Source organism: Bos grunniens, chromosome 10, assembly GCF_055505025.1.
Source record: "Bos grunniens cultivar Pamir isolate PY7600 chromosome 10, Bosgru_T2T1.0, whole genome shotgun sequence".
NCBI classification, from domain to species: Eukaryota; Metazoa; Chordata; class Mammalia; order Artiodactyla; family Bovidae; genus Bos; species Bos grunniens.
In genome coordinates this window covers 55,853,374-55,878,141 of record NC_141174.1, presented here as the reverse complement: position 1 = coordinate 55,878,141, position 24,768 = coordinate 55,853,374, and the positions used below count along the sequence as shown (strand labels likewise).

General features: G+C 41.8%; 1 protein-coding gene across 40 annotated transcripts in view; it reads right to left on the bottom strand.

Annotated features, from left to right (window-relative positions):
- TLN2 (talin 2) overlaps window positions 1–24,768 on the bottom strand; it is a 496,882-nt gene that overhangs the window by 272,825 nt on the left and 199,289 nt on the right. For 32 of the 40 annotated variants that reach the window (XM_086321322.1, XM_086321364.1, XM_086321363.1 and 29 more), the window contains one exon: window positions 11,338–11,402. The exons of 7 other annotated variants lie outside the window; for them this stretch is intronic. The gene's annotated coding sequence lies outside the window, so the exon portion shown is untranslated. Of the gene's footprint in view, window positions 1–10,623; window positions 10,690–11,337; window positions 11,403–24,768 lie in introns of all 40 variants that reach the window. One more of the 40 variants, XM_086321349.1, reaches the window with a different exon arrangement.

The window sequence follows — 24,768 nt, the reverse complement described above, 5'->3', positions numbered from 1 at the left end:
AATTTCCTAAAAGCAAAAAAAAAGAAAGAAAGGAAGAAAGCAATGAACCTAACTATATATCCAGTTGGTGGTATGATGACAGAGAAGAACTATTCCAAATGTCTTTAAAATACTCTATTGTGCACATAGCATGGTATAAAGCAGATGAAAACATATAACACCATTAGTGAAACAGAAATCTGGGTGAGTGAAAAAATACAAAGTTGATAAAGCTAGGTAAAAACCCTGTATATCTGAATTGCACTCAGAAGTATTAGTATTAATTAATAATGAGTTTTATCTCTGTGTATGTACACATACACACAGACACACATTCATCAGTACCTACTCCCTAGTTCAGTTCACTGAGAGGATCCAGGAATAACACTAAGTCCAGTAGTAATAAATATTCCTAGTTTCTACATTGTACCTTCTAAATACTCAAAAGAACTAGGGTTTTTTAGAGAAGCAGTGGATCCAAATATGGGGTACAAAATGGATAAGAAAAACCAATAACATTTTGTCATACAAGAAAGGACACAAAAACACAAATTATGCCAAAATGACTTGGTCAGTACTTTCCACTGGTTAAATATGGGACAACTTGAGTATCAATAAGAATATTAAATTGAAAGACATCAGTAACATTTATACTGAAAAAAAGAAAAAGAAAAAAAACAGCCAAAAACAAAAAACAAAACACCCTCAATGTTAACTTTTAGATAACCCTACAAAAGAGAACTCATTGCTTTTTCAACAGAGTCAAAGCATCAAGCATTTATCCTGACATTTCTCTGTGAATCTCAGGGTAAACAAACAGTTGTGATTAAATGTCTTACTTCCTTCCTTTCTATTTTTTTGGCCACACCACACTGCTTGCAGGATCTTAGTTCCCTGATCAGGAATTGAACCTGGGCCCCAGCAGTGAAAGCACTGAGTTCCAACCAGTGGACCACCAGGGAACTCCCTGAATTTCTTTATATATGTATTCTCATTTATAAACAAGGAAGGAATGACAGAATTGGCATATCACTATTTTGCAATCACTAATGAATTAAAAGACATAGGTAATAGGCATCAATGATCAACAGTATCACAAAATAAGACCACCGTTTACTATGTATTTCTTAATGAAAATACACAGCCTGCCTATGATATAGTCTTGCCAAATAAAACAAAAGTCTGTATATGAAGCTGACCAAAACTCGAGATTCAGTGAACAAATTACAGCAAACACAAGGAACAGAGGAACATGTTAAATGGCACTATGGGGAATCAATGATGAAAATCCAGATTGTGAAAATTTCTACAGCACAGTTTCTCAACCTCAGCACTGCTGACGTTTTGGGCCACATAATCCTTTGTTGTGAGGGGCTGTCTGTGTACTGTGGGTTGTTTAGCAGGACCCTTCGCCTCTACCCACTAGATGTCAGCAGCACCTCCGAGCAGTGACAATAAGAACTGTCTCTAGGCAGTGCCAAATGAAGAGAGAGGAGATCATCCCAGGTGGAGAATCTCTGCTGTCAAGGATAAACAGCCAGTTTCTCCAATAAATCACAAGGGTGGGAAAAGATGGAAGGGTAACCTGTAGATCAAATGGAGATTAGAAACATGTCAATCGACTACAATGTATTTTTTAAAAACTATTTATTTATTTACTTATTTGGCTGCACCAGGCCTTAGTTGCGGCATGTGGGGCCTAGTTCCTTGACCAAGGGATCGAACCTGGACCCCCTGCATTGGTAGTGAGGAGTTTTAGCTACTGGACCATTAGGGAAGCCCCCAATTGCAATGTATAAACCTTATTTGGATCCTGATTCAAAGAAATTAAAAAAAAAACAGTCGAAGAAATTTGAACATTAATTTGATATTTAATGATATTAAGGAAGCATTGGTAATTTCTATGTTTTTGGTGTGATAAGGTTTCGTAGATATGTTTTTAAGTCTTATCCATTAGGGACATGTAATAAAATACTGACAGAGGAAAAAATTAAATAGCAAAGCAGTGCCTCCAAGTAACTGGTGGGAGATAGGAAGGTATACGTGATGTAAGACCAGCTAAGAATTAACCATCATTGAACTTGAGTGATGGGCATGTAGCTCACCATACAATTCTCTTAACTTCTGGATATGTTTGAAAGTCTCCATAAGGGCTTCTGTGGTGGTGCAGAGGTTAAGAAAGTCTCCATAATACAGAGGTATGAATAAATCAATCTGGCAGGTAATTTCAGTCCCAGTCCTCACAGAGCACATAAGCTCCAGAATGACCAGCAGAGGGATGTAAGAATCTGTAGTTCCCCAGGTCTGTCCAGTTTCTAAATGCCTCCTGGGGTCCTACTGGGATGCTGAAAGTAATCATATTGTTTACGACACAGCCCTTAGACACAGGAGCCAACTGCTTAGCTGCAAGTTCTTTCAGTGCTGGGAGAAAACTTGTGTCGGGCTGAGTGGGCGCTAGAATTCTGGCATCTAAGGTGGCATCTGCCTAAGGGATATTCTAGGGCAAATTTGTCTATAAAGGATTTTTGCCTAAGTCTTGGATACAGACGTTCGCCTCCAAGTAAGGTATCAAATTTTCCTCATCCTGGAAGGAACCCAAGCTCTGTGAGCTGCCCAGCCCACCTCAAATCATCATCCTAGGTAAGAGAAAATAAACTTCTATCTTGTTTAACCTATCAGGATTTATAGTCTGTTCCACTATGCACAGCAAAACTTATACCAATTAAGCCAGAAATAAATTCTTCTTTCTCTTGGAAGACTGTTCTAGCCTACAAGAAATAGCCACTTCTTTCTCTGAACTGACTCTCTTCCTGCACATTTGTCACTGATGCCTCTGCACTCTTCCTGGAATTTCTTTCTTCCTGGAAACTTGCAGACCAAACACGACGATGTCATTGCGTGCTCCAGGGCCAATTCTTATTTCTGTCCTTCCTAGCTCAGAGCATTGACTGTGCCTCCTCTGAATCTGAGTTTCTGTGAACAGTGGCCACCAGAGAGGACAAGGGCCTTGCTGCACACAGCTTATCCCCCAGGCCTGTGTTAAACTCTCCAGTGGGACAGAAAAAGGAACCAAGAATCCTGTGTGACCCAGATGCCTAAGCCAAATGCTCTCCTGCAGCAGAGATAGAGTCATTCTTCACTCCTTAGAGGTAAATAAATGGACAACTATAAAATGTTCAGGGATTCGAACATTCCTGGGGAATGTTCAGGATCAGGTAATAAAAGACTAATAAAAAAGACTTCTTAAATGTCACTTATTTCCCTCTCTTGCTCAGGGGTTGGGTTCTATCCCAGTCTTCTAGAAGCTATGTTTATAGGCATGGGATAAAACCTTAACCAAGATTTAAATTATCCTAGGAGACTTTTCCACCAAATCACTTTTGCTCAAGTATCACTTGAATATAAAACTGAAGATCAATGATCTTTGTAAAAGGGAACCAAAATTGTCTCACGTGTATTACAACTCTGTTCATTTAGCACACTTTCCTACCCTGACAACCCATCAATTGATAGATAAATAACAAATTGCCAAGTCAGAATTTATCTTTGCAAGATGATGGCAAGGTCACCTTGGACTAATCATTATCTAATTGAAATGTGAGAATTCACCTCTGATCACCACTTCAACAAAGGAAATACTGACCCCTCTCTATTCATTCAGTCTCAATTTCACTAAACTCAGATAGTTCCTCTATAAACAAACAAGCGTGCATGCATGCTAAGTCGTTCAGTCGTGTCCAACTCTTTGTGACCCTAAGGACTGTAGCCCACCAGGCTCCTCTGTCCATGGGATTTTCCAGGCAAGAACACTGAAGAGGGTTGCCATGCCCAGGCATTGTCTAAAGACATCTCTTTCATGCTTATTTCAGGAACATGCACAAAATAGGTCAAGATGTTTGGAGAATAAGCACTATTTGCACTGAGGACCCCATGTTAATGCCACCACCTTGACCTAGCAGAGGAGACAAAGAGGAACTCCATCTGTGGCCTCTGACACCTCAATGGGCTATGACACAGAAAGCAGATGACAGGCTCCATGGTAGACAGTGGAGAGACTGCTGGTTCCACTATTAAAGCTCCACCTGGGTCTACTTAGTAAGGCAAGCATCCCAGAGAAGGGAGAAGGACAACACTGTGTGGACCCAACAGCCATCCATCTGGTCACTGTCATAACAGTAACTCAGTAAACACAGTTAAGCCAGACGATTTACTCCGACCAGTTCATTCATGAGAGAAAGTAAAGTGTGTTCAAAGTACAACTTGATTGTCTCTCCAATCTTTCTAAAATAACTACCAAAACACACCTTATATTAAGATAATCAGAGAATTCCCCTGGTGGTCCAGTGGCTAAATGCACCTAACTCACACACAGATACTTGAAGGTCTAAGAAAACCCTTAGATCAATAACCACCATTGATAAAGCACCTTTCCAGTTTGCCAGCACGACAAAGAGTATAAAGCCCTCTTTATTACTTTGAATTCACAAAAGGGACATTAAGCAGGTAAGTACTTTCCAATTTCCAGTCATTCTGTATAAGGAGTCCCTGATCACACACTGCAGCCACAAGGTTGAAGATGGGAATTAAAACAGAGCTGATTCTACTACAGCAGCAGGAATTTTTCGGGGGAAAGATAAGAGGTTTGTTGAAGAAAGCATGCAAGAGACAGAAGTTTTTTCTAATCTATAAAATTACAGCTGCCACCATGCCCCCAGCCTGTGCCAGAATCTAAGAAGCACTTCCCGGTGGAGACCTTGGATAGCTGTCATTGAGATTCTCAACTTCACGGTATACAAAACGTCAAGGGTAACATCTGTTTCATGGGGCTGGTGTGAAGATTTCCATAGACACCAGGCCTCTAGTACCGAGGTGTCTAACACATCAGGTCCTCATTAGATGGTGGTTAAGGTCAAAGATCAATTGGGCTTCACTGGTGACTCAGTGGTGAAGAATTTGCCTGCCTAGACAGGAGATGTGGGTTCAATCTCTGGTTCAGGAAGATCCCCTGGAGATGAAATGGCAACCCACTCCAGTTTTCTTGCCTGGAAAATCTCACGGACAGAGAAGCCTGGCGAGCTACAGTCCGTGGTCTCGCAAAAGAGTCAGACATGACTTAGTGTTTAAACAACAACAATGTCAAAGACCAGGCTACTGTCCCTTTATAGACACCAGAGTCTGAAGCTACTTTTCCAACAGCAGAAAACAACAACAACAACTTCTCCTGCCATCAGCGCTAGCTCACAGGCAGGTAGCACACCCAGAAATCAGTTCTTGCTAAAGCCTGTGCCAGTGAGACCTCCAAAAACAAAGTGGGTTCCCAGGAGGGATGAGAAGGCAGAGTCTAGAAAAAGACTCAAGACCGCTGGGGCTGTGTGCAAGGGAGGATCCACTCACATGTGCTCCATCGCAGGGCCTAGGCGTGAGGACATCAGGCTCAGAAAGGAAGAGATATAAACACTCCGTAATCTGACTGCCATGGGAGCAGCAGCTACCTAGTGATGATAGAGTCAAAGGTTGCTTCTTGGTTTTAACATTTGGAGTCAAGTCATGGGTAACTCATGGAAACCTTTGCAGGGATGAAAGAATATAATTATTACCAACTCCGAGAATATAAAAGTCAAAGGTACAGCTGCCCAAAATGGAAAGGCTGAGTGGAGGAAGGATGGTAGACAAGAAACAGTGACTTGAGGACCCAGAAACAGTGCCTCTAAGACTGGAAGGGGCTGCACGTGTCATCCAAGGGCACAGAGGGAGGATTCAAAGCATGAATCAGCCATAGAAGGAAGAGAGGTGGGGAGGTCAGAAAGAGCTAAACAGCCATCACAAGATGCCAAAAACCTGCCTTTTAAAACTGATAAAGGGAGAAATGGTGCTGCAAGCATAATATTTATATATGTGGAAATCACCGAACAAGCAGGAAAAATGATCCGTGTGGGTGGGGGTGGCGGGGACAGCGGAGAGTGGTTACTTCTAAGAAGTAAAGCTGGTAAGTGAAGGAAGAGAGAGGGTGAGATACTTGTTCCTTTCCATGAGAAGCTTTTCTGTAGCATTTTCTGTTTTTATCCATTTGCATACATTACTTTGACTTTTTTTTTTTTTTTTTTTTAATGAAAGATCTTCTATAAGACCATTGTTTAGACCACAGCAGGAGGATTCTTCTCAACTTCTACCAGGCCTGACCTTGGTGTGTTGAGAAGACTGCAGCTGGCTTTACGCTGTGTTTACTTTATTTTAATCTTAACGAAGTCATGTTTAAACTCTACAAGTGCAGTAGGCATTTTACAGTTCTGGAAAGCTGTCCAATTCTGGTTTGTTGTAAACAGAATAGAAAGGCTTTGATGGTCATTTTAGATTGTCAGAAAATGGGGCTTCACAGCTAAGAAAACAAGAGAGTCATTTTCAAGATATATGTTCAATAGGCACAAGTATTCAGAGCCTTGGAGTCCATGAAATACAATCAATTCTTAGACAGCAAAGGCTCAAATCTTGAGTTCTCCAGGAAGGCTTTTAAACTTTGAAAGAAATTAACTGAGGAGCATAATTAGCCAAAAAGCTTAAGAAACAGCATATTCTACAACACCCATGGATTAAGTTTAATTACGAAAACGATCTGGAAATGGCTATTTTGTTGTTGTTGCACAACATTTAGCAAATACAGACAGCAGAGGAAGGACCCCATCACAAGTCTGGAAATCCTGATCAAGGAGATAATGCTAATTAGGACTCTCAGCTACTCGGGGAGCCCACAGCGGGTGGTAAGGGGCAATGCCTACAGTCGACAAGCAGAGTCACCTCAGGAAAAACCAGCTAATGGAGATGGCAGGAAGACAGAAGTGCATAACAGATTACATTTTTAATGAAGAAAAGCAAGCACAGGAACAACTTATCTTTTCTGACATAGCTGATTAAGTGACTGATACAGAGTAACAAATAGCTGTGTAGATCCTGCCTTGAATTTTACAGATTCAATCCTCTCCTAAACAGCACTGGGAACTAAAAATTCCCCAAGAGCCAAAAACAATGTTTTTCATTTAAAATCAGTTTTAAAATATTTTTTCTTCCTAGCCTGCAGGGAACATGGAGATAAGTTCAGATTATTGCATCTATTCTCAAATCTGGAATATACCATGAGTCATTAAGTTGAACACTAAACAAATCATTTATCACATGCTCTCGTCCATCTACTCTCCATCAATCTCTCTCATCTCTCTCACTTGCTTGCAATGCTTTAAAGCATCCCGTTTATTCTTGTGAAGCATGGTTGTCTCACATTTAATAGCTTATCGCTACAACATCTCACCCAGCATGGCCTTGCCTTCTGAGAGGCTCACAACGTGACTGATTGATAACATTGCTCATTCTTTAAATTTTATTCAGAGTAGGACTGGCCCAGATCCCTACAATTCTACTTCCTCTCATTTATGTCAAAATAAAAGTGCCTCTAGCATTTATTCATGACTTCAGACACTTCCAGAAACGTCAACATTTCAGATCATCTCTCTTATTCCTATACATTTAAGAGAAGTGTTTCTGTTATTGTCATCATTGTTTGATACAGCTTTTCCCTTTAAAGAAAGCGGGGGGCGGTGGGCAGTAAAGTAAATATCCCTGGGGTGGAAGCAACCCAACTGAAGCATACAAATCAGGCAGTAAACCAAGTGTCAGGCTGACAGAAGGGGAAACAGCCAGATAAGTCTGTCAGATTTCATTTAAGTTTCCCAGAAACTGGGAATATTAAAACACAAGAAAGCCAGACATCACTGGGGGGAAGAGTTTAAAAGGACTGAATCACCATGTTGCAATCAACAAAGACCATAGTTAACAACACAGCATCCTGAAGCAATCAGGGTTGGGCATGCGGCATCGTGAACCATGTGTTAACTACTACTCCTCCCTCACACTATCTCACTGTCCTCATACTCAGTCCATTACTGCCTGTGTCCTCCATCCACCCCACCCCTCCAACACATCCCCACATCTCCAAGGAGAAGTAAGCAAGAACCGTACTCTTCCGTTCTCTACAGACCCAGGGCATAAGAACACATCTGGCACACTGGTTTTGGATCTGAAATTGATGGGAAAGCCATATATCTGATGCTGGGAAAGACTGAAGACAGAAGGGGAAGGGGGTGACGGAGGATGAGATGGCTGGAAGGCATCACCGACTCAATGGACAGGACTTTGAGCAAGCTCCGGGAGATGGTGAAGGACAGGGAAGCCTGGCACGCTACAGTCCATGGGGTCGCAGAGAGTTGGACACAACTGAGCGACCAAACAACAATGGTATATCTGATGTGTTTCCTGTCCACTGTGCCCAGCCCTTCACTGAGACTGGCCACCTAGTGCTGTCTGCACATCCTCAAAAGACAACATCCGTGTCAAGACACCCAGAAGATCTCAGGGCAGGATGGCTCCTTTACTTTTTCCTGTCCTGTATATGTCTGGTCCCACTGCCCTCAGCTCCTAACTCTTGACCATGTCCTTGACCCCTTCCCAGCCTTGCATTCCTCGCACTTGGCATTTGCAATTGTGTCCAGAGTTAGATATTCAGCCCTTCTCACCCCTAGCTCTCAGCATCCCTACAGTGCAGGCAGACACTTATCCATCAAACATCACGTGTCCAGAGGCTGCCCACAGTGGTGTGAAGTGAGGATTCTGCACACTTTTATCAGACAACTCAACACACTGTCACGTCTTCATTTTTCCACTGACTGCAAGGTGGCTCACAGATAAATTTAATGTTCACATGGACGAGCCATTTTCACTTAGGTTCCCCAGCAGAACAATCCCTTGTCTTTTCACCTCTGACTTCTTGTCAGAGAAGTCAACCATGCCAGCTGTCACAGTACTTTCTGAAAATAGCCAATGTATATAACTAGAGTATATTTCTTTCCCACTTTAAAGGAATGATACAGTTTTAGAGGTAGAAGAGCTCTTATGAATCACGCACCCAGTATTTCCCAGAAATCAGTCCCCACCGGCACTAGTTGATGCGTAATGGTCAGTGGTCACCAGAGAAACAAGAAAGAGGAAGGAAATAAAGAGCGTTTTCACAATGCTAAACACAATCAAAAGGCAAATTCACGACACACCTACTTTTTCAGTATTAAAATATTTTTCTTTCATGAAATGATATTAGCAGATGCTAGTTATTTTTGAAAAATATTTATGAAAAATTGTAAATACAAAATAAAGAGATTAGCATATAAATAGAGAACACTCATGCACTATCCAGCTTAAACAATTACCAACTTCCTTTAAGTATAGCCTGAAAAATCTAGTAAAAATAGATCTTCATTTTCTGTTTTCCTCTTTCACAAAATATAAAAGTGTGGGAATTATGAGGCTGGGCCAGCCTCTACATTTTACAGATAAGGATTTGGAGACTAGCAGAGATTAACCCGTCTAGAGTTGCACAGCTGGTCGAGAACTAATATATCTGTTATGCCATGATACGGTTTTGGAGCAGAAACCAATCCTTTTTAACCTGTTAGACTTTAACTGAGTCACAGCCAAGACTTGAAGAAGACCGCCTTTTGTCTCTGCCCAGGGCACTTCATACACACTACTTGGGAGCAGAGAGAAGGCAATGGCACCCCACTCCAGTACTCTTGGCTGGAAAATCCCATGGATGGGGGAGCCTGGTAGGCTGCAGTCCATGGGGTCACGAAGAGTCGGACACGACTGAGCAACTTCACTTTCTCTTTTCACTTTCATGCATTGGAGAAGGAAACAGCAACCCACTCCAGTGTTCTTGCCTGAAGAATCCCAGGTACGGCAGAACCTGGTGGGCTGCCATTTATGGGGTTGCATAGAGTTGGACACGACTGAAGCGACTTAGCAGCAGCAGCAGGCACAACAAATACAACTAAATGAGGAAAACCAATAATCTGTAACCAATGTATACTTCATCTCACACTGTAGCAATTGTGTCCCATCGCTGGAGGGCTCCAGGAACCACTAAACTGTTTCAGCACAAAGATTACTGAAAATAGGTCCATCATTACTAAAAAAAAGGGTATCTTTTTAGATATCATGCTGCTACTGCTGCTAAGTCGCTTCAGTCGTGTCCAACTCTGTTCGACCCCATAGACGGCAGCCCACCAGGCTCCCCCGTCCCTGGGATTCTCCAGGCAAGAATACTGGAGTGGGTTGCCATTTCCTTCTCCAATGCATGAAAGTGAAAAGTGAAAGTGAAGTCGCTCAGTCGTGTCTGACTCTTCGCAACCCCATGGACTGTAGCCTACCAGGCTCCTCCATCCATGGGATTTCCCAGGCAAGAGTACTGGAGTGGGGTGCCATTGCCTTCTCCTTAGATATAAATATGCGTGAGTTAATATACAATATTTGACTTTTTCTTTCTTCACTCTGTATAATAGGCCCTAGGTTCTTCCACCTTGTTAGGACTGACACAAATACATTCTTTTTTATAGCTGAGTAATATTCCATTGTATGTGAGTGAGTGAAGTCGCTCAGTCGTGACCAACTCTTTGCGACCCCATGGACTATAGCCCACTGGGCTCCTCCATCCATGGAATTTTCCAGGCAAGAGTACTAGAGTGGGTTGCCATTTCCTTCTCCAGGGGATCTTCCTGACCCAGGGATTAAACCCGGGTCTTCTGCATTGCAGGCAAACACTCTTACCGTCTGAGCCACCAGGGAAGTACCAATGTATAATGTAACACAATCTCTGTATCCGTGGAGACAGACCTAGAGAACAGAATTGTGGACACGGTAAGGGAAGGAGAGTGTGGGACTAATTGAGAGAATAGCATGGAAACATATACACTCTGTATGCAAAAGAGATGGCAGGCGGAAATTTGCTGTGTGACACAGGAAGCTCAACCCAGTGCTCTGGGATAACCTAGAGGGATGGAGTGGGGAGAGAGACGGAAGGGGAGTTCGGGAGGGAGGGGACACATGTATACCTCTGGCTGATTCATGCTGATGTATGGCAGAAACCAACACAATATTGTAAAGCATCCTCCAATTAAGAAACAAAAAAGGCTGCTGAAAGTTCCACATTAACTTCTCATCCAGTACTTCCCTCCCTAACTCCAAAATTATAAGGTAAATTTTGAGTGAGAGAATGACAGTCCACACAATAAGGTAAAAAACCAGCTACTAACCCCTTTTTCCAAGCCCTACCCTGCCCCCATCAAACTAGCAGACGGAAAAAAATCACACAGCAGTGGAGGTAATAAGACCAGGCAGCTACACTCCTATCTCACAGAACTGTGGTAAAAAAAAAATCAAACAAGACAGCATGAAGCGACAATGTTTTAATGCTCTGTAAAATTTTATCAGTGCAGGAAGGTGACCCAGTGAAAATAAAATAGTTTTTTTTAACAGACTCACCTAAATTCTCAGTTTATGTGAAATCGATTTCCCTGAAGCATCTGAGAATCCTTCAGCAGCAATACCTAAAACAGTTATGAAAACCATCAGAATCAACTAATGTTATAGACATCAGTTTTCCAAAAAAAAAAAACTCAATCTATACATTTGGTCATTTCCCCCACACTAAGTGCAAAAGGAAATAACTCAGGAAACAATGAATTTCCGCTGCAACACATGGGCTGGGAATTTTCTTGACCAACAGGGAATCGAGGTCCCAAGGCACTTATTTCAGAGACCAACATTACGTTCCAGTTGGCAAAGAAGCAAAACACATTATTTTCTTCCCTGTGATGGGAATGTTTAATGGCTTTAGATTTAAACAAAGATCAAATATATACATTATCCTTCCTGCCCCCACCTATATTTAAAACAAAAATCACAGGCACTGCACTGATTGTTTTTAAAATCAGCATCCATGAGCTCTTGTCTTATTCACTTTTTCCTCCTGTCTGGGAAGCAGTCCCGTCTTGCTTCCACTGTTTCCATCTTACTCCCAGTTCTCTGAGGCACTTGATATCCGAGCATTTAGCACCTTATCCATGCAAACCCAATTTGAAAGAGAGAAGAACCATAATAGATCACAGATTATGGCCAACAAAATGGGCCAGCATTAAACAATGACTGCTGTTAATAGTTAAACAATGGCCTGAGTGAGAACACATATATGAAATAATCAGACAATAAACATGCAGCCACAGAAACAGGTTTCATATGAAATAGACCAAGTGCATGTAATCTAGTCTGGGTAAGTATGTGAGACTAGTTAATAAAAGATGTTGGCTGGCTGTATGGGAGGAGAGAAAAATCTAGCGCGCTCTTTCTCTCTCTCTATTTAAAGAGAATAAATTCAAAATAGAATCAAATGAGTACTAGAAAAACATACAGATGAATAGTTTTATAATATTAAGATAGAAAGGCCCTTTTTAAACATGACATCAAAATGTAAAACTGAAGGACTGAGACATTTGGCTCGCAACATTTTTTTTTTTTAAATCTCAAATATAGGAAAGGCAAAAACAAGTAAAAAATAAAGACAACAAACAAACAAACTTAGATACTTTGGGTAAAATAAGAAACTAAGTAAAATATTCATACAAGAGCTAAAGGACGGACTTCCCTGGCCGTCTAGTGGTTAACATTTCACCTTCCAATACACGGGGTGTGGGTTCAATCCCTAGTCAGGGAGCTAAGATCCCCTATGCCTCAAGGCTAAAAAACCAAAACATAAAAACAGAAGCAGTATTGTAACAAATTCAATAAAGTCTTTAAAAATGATCTGTATCCAAAAAAAATCTTTTAAAAAAGTCAATAAAGAAATTAATACCCCAGCTCAAAATGGATGAAGCAAATCAATAAACTTCCCGTGAGAAGAAATAGAACAGTGAACGATAACAAATGCATGAAGAGATACTCAATTATACTAACAACAGGAAAACACAACTTAAGAAAACCGAGCTCCTTTTATCTGTCAGATTGGTGATGATGTCCAAGACTGACAGGAGCTGTTGTTATGGCCACAGCTCACAATGTAGCCACTTTGGCAATTATATCAGCATGTAAAATGGCATACCTTTTGATCTAGCAATCTTTCTCTAAGAATCTACTCAAAATATGTTATTGTGAAAGCAGAAAGATGGATACACATAACATGTTTATAATCACTGAAGGCAGAGGGAGTAAGTATCCTCAAGGTTTACAAATAGGAGATGTCAAGTAAACATGTATTTATTGATGATAGTTATTGGTATGAAAAGAGCCGTGATACACTTCTGAGTGAATAAAACAGGCAAGACTTCCCTGGTGGCACAGTTGATAAGCATCCGCCTGCCAATGCAGGGAACACGTGTTCGATCCCTGGTCTGGGGAAGATCCCACACGCTGAGGAACAACTGAGCCTGTGTGCTACAACCACTGAAGCCTGTGTGCCTAGAGCCCATGCTCCACAAGGAGAAAAGCCACCGCGATGAGACCTGCTGCACGGCATTGAAGAGCAGCCCTTGCTCGCCGCAAATAGAGAAAGCCCGTGCACAGCAACAAAGACCCAGTGCAGCCATAAATAAATAAATAAAACTTAAAAAATAAAATAAAACAGGTAAATGACCATGCAAAGTATGATTACATTTCTGCGTGTGCATGCCAGTGTTTCTAGATGTCCTTATACATGCTAGAAGGACGTTTATTAAAACAGTAATGATTGCCTAACTGAATTTTAAAGCACTCCTGCTTTTCTTATAACTGTTTGAATTTCATATAATGAGCATGACTTTTTTTTTCCCCAAAGAACACAGCGGAGCTGTTTTTTAATGTCACGCTTGAGTGTAAAGTAATACACTGCATAGATTGCTACTTTCCCTCCGTCACCTCTCTCTCCTCCTTGTAACGTTTGTGTCACACATGTGCTTGCTGTGAACACTGATGAGAGAGGTCCCTTCCTTCTCTCTGTTCCTGTTCATTCCTGAGGGCCACTTCATCCTTGCCTTAAGTTCCTAAGATACACCTCTATCCTTATTATAAATCTTTTTTTTTTTTTTTTAACTTAAGCTAGCTTGAGTTTGTTATCTGTGACCACAGGAACCCCATGTAATACAGTGCTGCTTTTGATTTTCCACCTTCTCAATCATCCATTCCATTTGAAAACAGAACAGTAAATCTTGTAATCACATGAATGAAGATTTGTTGTACACAATGCCATGTATTGTTTATGACCTACAGCCAAAGGGACTGAAGCAGGTAGCTCAAAGTTAGTATAACAAAGGCACAAATACTATTCAATACTTCAAGAGATAGAGGAGCTCTTTCCTGACTAACATGAGAACCCATGAAAAGACTATTTGAAAAAGAATAAAAACAAAGGGGACATATTTGTCCAGATGGGCTATTTCTACGGTTAAAATAGTCTCCATTATCATGTTTTAACCACTTTGCAGATTTATTTTTATTGGGTTATATTTACATATGAAAAGCTTTTTTTCTTTCTATTTAGACTATAAAATACAGAAATGTATTCCCATAATGGGCCCATTATGTTCAATTTATCTCCAGCAGACAAATTTACTCTTCTCATTGCCCTATCTTTAAAGGTTCAGAAGTTCCATATAATACAAGAATCCTCCTAAGACTGTAATTACAAACCTGGCTAAAAAGCAACAAATATACAAATCCCTTCAGAGGTGTATTGGATGTCAAATACAAATTTAATTAATCCCCCTCAATCTCCCAAAGGGTCCTATCCCCAAAAAAATTTCTCTAGAAAGTAGAAAAAGGACTATCCAATTTCAAAGACAAGCCATCAAAGGTTTAACTTAAACATCTGTGCCTCCAGGGCATCACTCAGACAAACCCGCAGGCCACCCAGTGCCCACTGCTGGCCTCTGTTCTGACCGCACGCCCCCCACAACCCAGGGCAGGGGCACCTTTCTAAGTAGATAGATGGCGGAGCCAGGTAAGTCCATATTTGAGGCTGAGATGCATTAGGATTTGAGACAGAACATGGCATTTAGGGGAAGAGCAATAGCACAGTGATTTACAGTGACTGACCCTGATTCTGTCATTTAGTAGACCTATTAAAAAGCAGAGACATCACTTTGCCAACAAATGTCCGTATAGTCAAACCTGTGGTTTTTCCAATAGTCATATATGGATGTGAGAGTTGGACCATAAGGAAGGCTGAGCGCCGAAGAATTGATGCTTTCGAACTGTGGTGCTAGAGAAGACTCTTGAGAGTCCCTTGGACAGGAAGGAGATTAAACCAGTCAATCCTAAAGGAAATCAACCATGAATATTCATTGGAAGGACTGATACTGAAGCTGAAACTCAATACTTTGGCCACCTGATGCAAAGAGCCAACTCATTGGAAAAGACCCTGATGCTGGGAAAGACTGAAGGTAGGAGGAGAAGAGGCCAAAAGAGGATGGATGGTTGGATGGCATCACTGACTAAATGAACATGCATCTGTGAACATGGGCAAACCCCGGGAAGTAATGAAGGACAGAGAAGCCTAGCATGATGCAGTTCCATGGGGTCGCAGAGTCGGACATGACTGAGCGGCCAAATGACAACAATTAGTCATTTGGCTCTGGTGTACCTCAGTTTCTTCCCCTGTAATAATAATGCCCAGGAAAAGGGCTGTTGTGAGGATTAAAGGTAATAATACATCTAAAACAATGAGGTAAGTTCAAGAATCAAACATGACCTTGCTTGACCTCCAGCTCAGTGGTCAGTGAGATGGCCACTGCCCACAGGCAGAAACTCATTGCCTGATCAGAGCAAGGTCCCTAGAGAACCCTAGGACAGAATATGTCTCTACATAGGACACTTACCTATTCAAAATGTTTATTTTAAATATGAATAAGACCCTTCCAATTAAATAGGAATTTATTCTAAAGGTATCAGGAGCCTGTTATTTGAAGGAATGCTGCCTTTAAGTAGCCTTCTCTGGATCATATGATAAACCTCTTGGCAGCTCCCATGTTCTACCTTTTCTGGAGTATTTTGAGAAGTGTTTATAGACGTGATGAAAAGGCAGAAAAGCTGCTGGCTAAAACGCTTGTCACCAACAGAAGTACCTAACTGTTTTGTTTTGTTTTTTGCACATCTTGGACCACTTCCTACTTCCTTGTGGAAACTTAGATATAATTCTCCAAGTCCCATGTCACTCATTACCAGAGAAAAGAGAGGAATACTTAGATACTTCAGATGCAGAAATAAAATGAAAACGGATGGGTGAAGTTCCTAACACAGTGCATGGAGCCCAGTAAGCATCTAGTAAAAGGTACATCTTTAAATGATCCATCTGAACAGCAGTAAAGAAGCAAAACGCATATTAAGTAATCTGGGACTACGCAAGGCACTTTTTCACCAGGAGAGTCTTACGGACTCTTTGTTTTCCACATCTCACTTGGCAAAGTCCCCACAGGAATGCAAGGCCAAGTTGAAGGGGGTTTTAAGCCATGAAGAGCCTGCACAATGATTATGGCTGACCCAAAGGAGCCAAGAACATATCTGTCCTAATATTCCAATCAAAGATGGAAAATGGCAACATGACACTCAAACTTTACCCTCGTACCACCTACACGAGCATAAAAATAATAAGATAGGCCTGTGTGGGCAACATCTCAAGTGTTTTTGGTGCCCAAAGTTGCAAAAGGGCTTTAATAAGGCAAGACCAAGCAAAGGGGCAGGACAGCCACTGGATTTTAGCCAACCACGAGCAGAATATACTACTCTTAGCTTGAAGTTACGACTAACATTTGACACATTTATTACTAATTGCTCAAAAACAAAATCCAAGAAGAAAGAGACCAAGTGTGATGTTTCAGTAGCCATAAAATAAAGACAGGAAGAGCCAAAGAGAGAAAAGAGGACAAACTGTGAAGAAAAAATTCTTCCAACTTCCCAACTTCCTCCAATTCTACCCCTTGCCAAGGATTATTATTTTTTTTTTTCTCCTCTGAAACCTTGAGAACATTTTCTTTGAAAGCGCAGTTCAATAATTAGAGTCCAGCTCTACTGTGTCAGAAGGTACCTGACTCCGAGGGAAATGACAATTCTCTTTTCATGGCTTTCCTTGGCTGACTTTCCAGCTAGAGACTGGGTCCGGGGGTCAAAGGAAACTCAGTGAAGCCAAGCTCCAAGTAGCAATGCTCATGGCCCTCAGAAGTAAGGAATGATAGATGACCTTGACCTCTGCAAGCAGAAAGAAAGGCTCCACAAATCCCTCTGGATGCCTCTTCCAGCAAACCAGGAAGTAAGAGGTGTTATGCGTGAAAAAAGATTCTCAATATACATGTGTGAAATGTTGGTTTAAATCAAGGAGTTCCTTTAATGCAGAACATTTTGGACAGTTGAGTGTGCTAATGTGGATATAAATAAGAGGCCCCAACCTTATCTATATACAGATTCCTTTACCTTTTGTGGTCTATGTCTTGGTACACGTGCCCAGGTCGACAGTTTGGAAAATAATGTTATAATTAGTTCTTTTATGCAAATGACTATTGAAGGCTCACTCTGCCCTACTACACACGCAATGACATGACCAGGCACCATGCCCCTAAAGATCAGGTCACAGTGCAAACAATATTAATGCAAAGTGCTGTGAAACTTCTGTTTACTAGGAGGGTTAGAGAAGTGCTCTAATTACACTGCTTTACCTCCTTCAGTCTTTAGATGCTTTTCACAGCTGGACAGCTTGGGAATTGCCCTGAATTCCCTGTTGCATTATAATACATTGTTCTCCATCTCTCGTTTATATATAAGTAAAACTAAAATAGTAACATGAGGTAGAATGTAAGCTTTCACAAGAACAGGGACTCCTCTTGGTACAGAGCTATTCCTCCAGCCCTAGAATAGCTTGTACAAGGATGTTCCACAAATATTTGACTATTATGAATAAGTGTTAGTGACTCAGTAGTGTCAGACTCTTTGCAATCCCATGGACTGTAGCCTGCCAGGCTCCACCGTCCATGAAATTCTCCAAGCAAGAATACTGGAGTGGGTGGCCATTTCCTTATCTGCTATATGAATAAAGTACAGAATAAATAAACTTATATAAGTGTATCAACTCATTTTATGAGCTGGCCAAAATATATGCTCTACAGCTTTAAATTGATTTTTAAATGCTTACTGTAAAACAATTTCCTATTTTTTTTCCCAAAAGTAGTTTGTTTTGCCTGTTTCATTCCTACTAATATCTCTCATCCTTTGTAATTCCCTCCCACAAAACCACCCCTCTAAAATAAAGGATATTTTTCCTTTGACTTTTGGATTAGAAAGAACTTCAATATTCTGAACTTAATGTATAAAATAACCCTTGCAACACATTCAAAAGAATACATTTTAAAAGTTTTTGCTAAACTAAATTCACTGTAACAAAATAGGATAATGCATCAAAATTTTTTTAACAAGTATGCATTTTTTTTCTTTAAGGGGATGAGGAGGAAAGAGTAGGAAAAAATTGTTTTGGTTCTTCCTTGATCATTCAAAAAATTGACGAGACCTTTCCCTCGCCCATTCCTGACAAAACTATTAACGCCAGCGTGTTTCTATTTGGCAATTTTCAACTTTTGGTTTGGCTACAGTCCCTTTTTTTCTTTTTTTACTTTTTAAAAATTAATGTTATTAGAATATCATTGCTTTACAATGTTGCATTAGTTTCTACTGTACAGCAAGGTGAATCAACTATATATGCCTATATGTATCCCCTCTTTTTTGAACTTCCTTCTCATTTAGGTCACCACAAAGCACTAAATAGAGTTCCCGGTGCTATATGCAGGAGGTTCTCAATAATGATCTGCTTCATACATAGTATCAATGGTATATCTACATATATGCATATCCTAATCTAATTCACTCCACCCTCCCATTTCCACCTCGTTGTCCATACACTTGTTCTCTACAAGTGTCTCTATTTCTGCTTTGCAAATAAGATTATCTACGCCATTTTTTCTAGATTCCACATATATGCATTAACATATGATACCTATTTTTCTCTTTCTGACTCATTTCACTCTGTATGACAGTCTCTAGGTCCATTCATGTCTCTGCAAATGGTACAATTTCATTCCTTTTATGGCTGAGCAATATTCCATTGTATATATGTACCACATCTTTGTCCATTCCTTTGCTGATGGACATTTAGGTTGCTTCCATGTCCTGGCTATTGTAAATAGTGCTACAGTGAACACTGGAGTGCATGTATCTTTTGGAATTCTGGTTTTCTATGGGTATATGCCCAAGAGTGGGATTGCTGGATTATAGTCCCGTCTCTTGCAGCAGCCCTGCCCTGTGCCACCAGCATGCCAGCCCTTCTCCAGCCCAGAGTAAACCATCTAAGAAAGTCATTTGAGCTATCCTCAGCTTCCCAACTGCACGAATCTCCGGGGCCCCTTTCTGCACCCCCCGCCTCATCTGGCCTGGCAGTCAGTGCCTCAGCACCAGTGTGCCCACACTCCACCTGGAACCCTGCACTCTGTACTGCTTCCCTGCAGTGCCCTCCCAACCTCCATGCCTCAAATGGCCTCTGCACACCCCTGCTCACCCAGCACCCCATTGAGTTCCACCTACTTCAGGGAGACTTGATGGACCACATCTTTGTTTCTACATTTACCATGATAAGTCACTTCAGTTGTGTTCCGACTCTGTGCGACCCCATAGACGACAGCCCACCAGGCTCCCCCGTCCCTGGGACTGTCCAGGCAAGAACACTGGAGTGGGTTGCCATTTCCTTCTCCAAGGCATGAAAGTGAAAAGTGAAAGTGAAGTCGCTCAGTCGTGTCTGACCCTCAGCGACCCCATGGACTGCAGCCTTCCAGGCTCCTCCATCCAAGGGATTTTCCAGGCAAGAGTACTGGAGTGGGGTGCCATTGCCTTCTCCGATATTTATCATATCACGTTCAAATAATCTATTTAAGTGTCTGTAGTCCACACAAGACAGTGAGCTGCCAGAGGACAGGAGCTATGACTCCCCCTGGAGCTCCCGCCTCAGCTCACAGCACTGTTCCTTACACCCATTATGTGCTCAGTAGGTATCTGAAGAATGAATGAACATGTGTAGTATGATTAATAACCTCGAGACACCGGGGATGAGAGTGGCAAACTTTAAGAGACTGGAGTACTACAGCAGCAGGGTCAGGGTGGGCTCAGGCGCGCCTGTGTGCGTATGTGTATACGCACACTCACACTGAAGAGAAGGGCTGCCTCATTCCATGACCCTCCTTCCTGCTTCTTCAAGGTCAAGGTTCCTGTTAACAAACCCCGACTCCTGCCGCCCCACTTTCCTTTTTCAGTCCCAGGGGTTTTGGTTGATGACTCACTCTCCTGCCACAAACCTAAGTGTCTTTGAGTAAGCGTCTCTCCTGTTTGGCCTCCTATCAATAAGGGAACTACACCTTTTCATAACTATACCTTTTTCCCCATCTCAAAGCAAAGAAAGGCTTTGAGATTTAACGATTAGAGGATGGTATAAGATGTCCCCCTCTAAGCTATTCCCTATCCTAACTCCTAAAGAACGTCTGTTGGCTCACTCCAGCTTGGACCCTGTGGGAGAGCAGAGTCACACAGGGACCCACAGTGCAACCTAATGAGAGACTCATTTTCTAGGCAGGTTGATAAGAAGTCTGGGGGTCCCCAAGGAGAGAGGGGTCTGGAATTTTCAAAGAGGAAGAAAGGACAAACTTTTTTTCCCCTCTACATTCCTTAGGATTATATAATAATAATGTATCCTGCTTGAGGACAGTCTCTGGAAAAAACCTTCTGGCTAATCCTGTTATCTTAAAATGTAAATTATGGGAGTAGGTCTAGTGAGGTCTTTACAACCTCCAGACGTTCTTTTGATTCACTGTAATAACTAATTAGAGAGTATATAATTCCATTGCTAACACTAGCAAGGGGGTACTCTTTCTGCCCCCTTCTGATGCCTATGTCAGAAGCTTTCTCTATCTCCTTTATACTTTAATAAAACTTTATTACCCAAAAGCTCTGAGTGATCAAGCCTCGTCTCTGGCCCCGGATTGAATTCTTCTCCTCAGGAGGCCAAGAATCCCGGAGTCTTTGCATGGTTCAGCAACTACCTTTCACTGATGCACATGGAGAGGCAAGTGTTAGTCATCAACCAGCGGCTGCTGCTGCTGCTAAGTCACTTTAGTCGTGCCCGACTCTGTGCGACCCCATAGACGGCAGCCCACCAGGCTCCCCCGTCCCTGGGATTGTCCAGGCAAGAACACTGGAGTGGGTTGCCATTTCCTTCTCCAATGCAGGAAAGTGAAAAGTGAAAGTGAAGTTGCTCAGTCATGTCTAACTCTTAGTGACCCCATGGACTGCAGCTCACCAGGCTCCTCCATCCATGAGATTTTCCAGGCAAGAGTACTGGAGTGGGGTGCCATTGCCTTCTCCATCATCACTTACTACCCCTAGCCTAAACCAGCAGAGCATTTCTTTTAGGAAGGCAAGGTGAGAGACGATACCAATGTGAACAAAAAGGTTCACCTGTACAGTGGAATACTGTTCAACACTAAAAAGAAGTGAGCTCTCAAATCATGAAAGGACACTGAGGAATATTAAATGTGTATCATAAGTGAAAAGCCAATCTAAAAAGGCTATATACTGCATGATTCCAACCAAATGGCATTCAACAACAGAAAAGACAACACTATGGAGACAGTAAAAAGCTCAGCGGTCCCCAGAGGCTGTGGGCTCAGAAGGGATGAATGGGCAGAGTACAGAGGACTTTTAGGGCAGTGAAACCATTCTATGTTAAGCTATTGTGGTGGATACAATTCAATATACATTTGTCAAAGCTGACAGAACATACAACACCAAGAGTGGACCCTAATGCCAAGAATGAACCTTGGGTGGTTATGATTTGTCACTGGAGGTTCATCAATTGTAACAAATACCCTCTGGGAAGGAATGTTGATAATGGGGTGGGAGGGGGAGCTATGTATGTGTGTGGAGAGTGGGCGTGTAGGAACTGTGCTCACTTTTTGGCCAATTTTGCTATGAACCAAAAAGTACTCAAAAAATAAAATCTATGACAGTAAAAATAAAATAAGCAAGAAGAAAAGGGTGAGGTGTGATGTCATGGATGCCCCTCCCCTTCCCCAGCACTGAGGCCAGGGAAACTCCTATGGCAGAGCCTGGGGAGAGGCTCAGAGTGAGACAAAGTGCGCTTGGCCTGCAGAAACAGTGGTGGAGGACCTGGGCTCCCCTGGCCAACTGGATAGCACTTGCACACAGAGCAGTGAGGCTGAACTTGCCCCACGTGGAGATCCAACCTGCTAGAAGTGACCCTGAGAAAGTCTCCTCCCCCACAGTTATTCTCACTGCCACCTCAATCTTTAACTTGTGGGCTACTCCTCCGTACTAGCTCCTCAAGAACTTCTTCTGTACTGAAATCATTCAACTGAAGAACACACAGAGAGAATACTACTTTGTCAAGTGGTAAACTATGTAAATTTCCATGCCAATGAAAAACCCATCAACAACGATGGAATATCCCAGGGCTAGGCAAACAGGTGGCCTTCCCATAGAGGAGAAGTATTAAACTCCTATGAATTCGTTTAAACACTTATTCTTCCAGCCCTTAAAACCTGGCTGCCCAGGTGTTGTGAGCACCATAAAAGCAACAGGAAGAATCAAGGTGCATTGTGGAAATTCATTAGCTTCTGGGCAACTTAAATAGGCATTACAGACAAGAACACGGGGCCTTTTGGGAGGATGGCTTGGCTAATCAAGAACAAGTTAGCTACTCAGGTATACATAATGTGAAATCAGGGACACTTTTTTTTAAAAATAAATAAGAACTTGTCATCACTTGACTGATCAGTAGCTATTGTATCCCTCATCATTCATCACTCAAACGTAATTTTGCTGCCCTCATATCTCTTACTATGTGCAATCTGGTCTTCATGAATGACCACCTGATACATTTTCCAAAAGGCTGAATCCTTCTGATCTTTGTTCCACTGGACAATGGTTCTCCTATACATAATCATTTTGGTACATTTCATTCAAAACCAAAATACTCCACAAGAAACAGTCTTTTGCCACTGAAATTTCCTCTTCTTGTTACCACATTTCGAATGTCAATCCTCCTGAGCCATATGTGTCCTCCTCCTTTCCCTGACCTGTCATTCCAAGCTCCTTCTTTTCCCAGGAGCCTTCCTTCCATGTGGTTTCCCCTACTCTTGCTGTTCTCTATGTTTTCACAGGTCTTGGTAGATTCTCTGCATAATTTGGCCATTCATTATATCATACTGTATTCCTTTCAATTCTGGTTCCACAAGATTCTATGATTCCAATAGATAAGGTGTCCAACTATTCCAACAGGTAAGGTGCCCAAGTGCCCAACACAAAGTCTGGTGCCCAGTCACCCACAGCCAGGGGCATCCTGGTTCCCTTACACCCATGTTAAGTGCAGAGAGCAGTGTGGGTCCTCCGAGCCTCACTCCACTCCTCTACAAAAGGCAGGAGGAGGACCTCCTTCACAAGCCAACCTAAGGGCCACATAAGCATAAGGCCTGGGGTAAAAAATACCTGTAACCAACACTGACTTTTTTCTCTGAAAGTGTTATCTCTGGGCTCTGGAACTGGAATAAAATGTCTGTAAGAGCAACATCAAGACTCACATCTTTCCTGTATTTCTTCAAGACATCTTCACATAAAGGAATGTTCAATAGATGCTTTTCAAGCTAATGGCAGTTACTGTTGGATAATGGATTTCAGAGCATTTTTTTTTTTTTTTACAACTTCATGTACCATTTAAATACCTAAAGCTTTCTATTAACAATTTCAAATAGCTAATAAAGAGAATAATGAATCCCTAAGTAATCATCACTAGTCATGTATAGATGTAATAAGAGTCAGACCATACGTAAAAAAGGCTGAGCGCCAGCTAAAGAACTGACGCTTTTGACCTGTGGTGCTGGAGAAGACTTGAGAGTCTCTTCAACAGAAAGCGGACCAAACTCTCAATCCTGAAGGAAATCAATGCTGAATATTCATTGGAAGGACTAATGCTGAAGCTCCAATACTTTGGTCACCTGATGCCAAGAGCCAACTCAATGGAAAAGACCTTGATGCTGTGAAAGATTGAGGCAAGAAGAGAAGGGAGCGACAGAGGATGAGATGGTTGGATGGCATCCCTGACTCAACAGACATAAGTCTGAGCAAACACCAGGAGGTACTGAAGGACAGGGAAGTTCATGGAGTTGCAAAGAGTCAGACACGAATTAGCAACTGAATAACAACAAAAGTACTTTTTTCACTCAGCTCCAACAATTATCAACTCATAGTCACTTTCATTTTGTCCAGACTCCCTCTTATTTCCTTGTGTAAATCTCCCTCACTGGAGATTATTTTGAAGCAATACCAGCTATTATCCCACTTCAATATAACTATTTTCTAAAACTACAATTTTTAAATCTGAAAAATGCACAAAAAGCCACTTTCACTTAGAAAAAAGAAAAATTCTATGCTTATCCATTAACATTATTGCCATCTCGTCTTCTCTGTCCCTGCTGCATACTGCAAGACACAGATGACTCAAGACAGACCCAGCAGGCCTGAGTTCTGATTCCCAGCAGCACAGGAGCTATCTGGGCGACTGTGGGCAGGACAGTCACACGGCCCCTCCCTGTAGGCCTCTGCTACCAAGGAGGAAATCAGAACAGGAGGGCTCTGATGCTCACAGTTCCCCTGCTTGGGCACAGCTAGAACTTTCCCTTTTCTATGTTTCTTTGTCATTCCCAGCACCAACTTCACTACCCAGAGTAACCTAGTCTCTACCTACTCTTTGCCAAAAACAGAATTAGCAAGTATACAGTATTTAAATGGCAAAGTCTCTTCTAGGAACAAGTTTCCTACATAATAACCTTGCATTAAAAAAAAAAATCA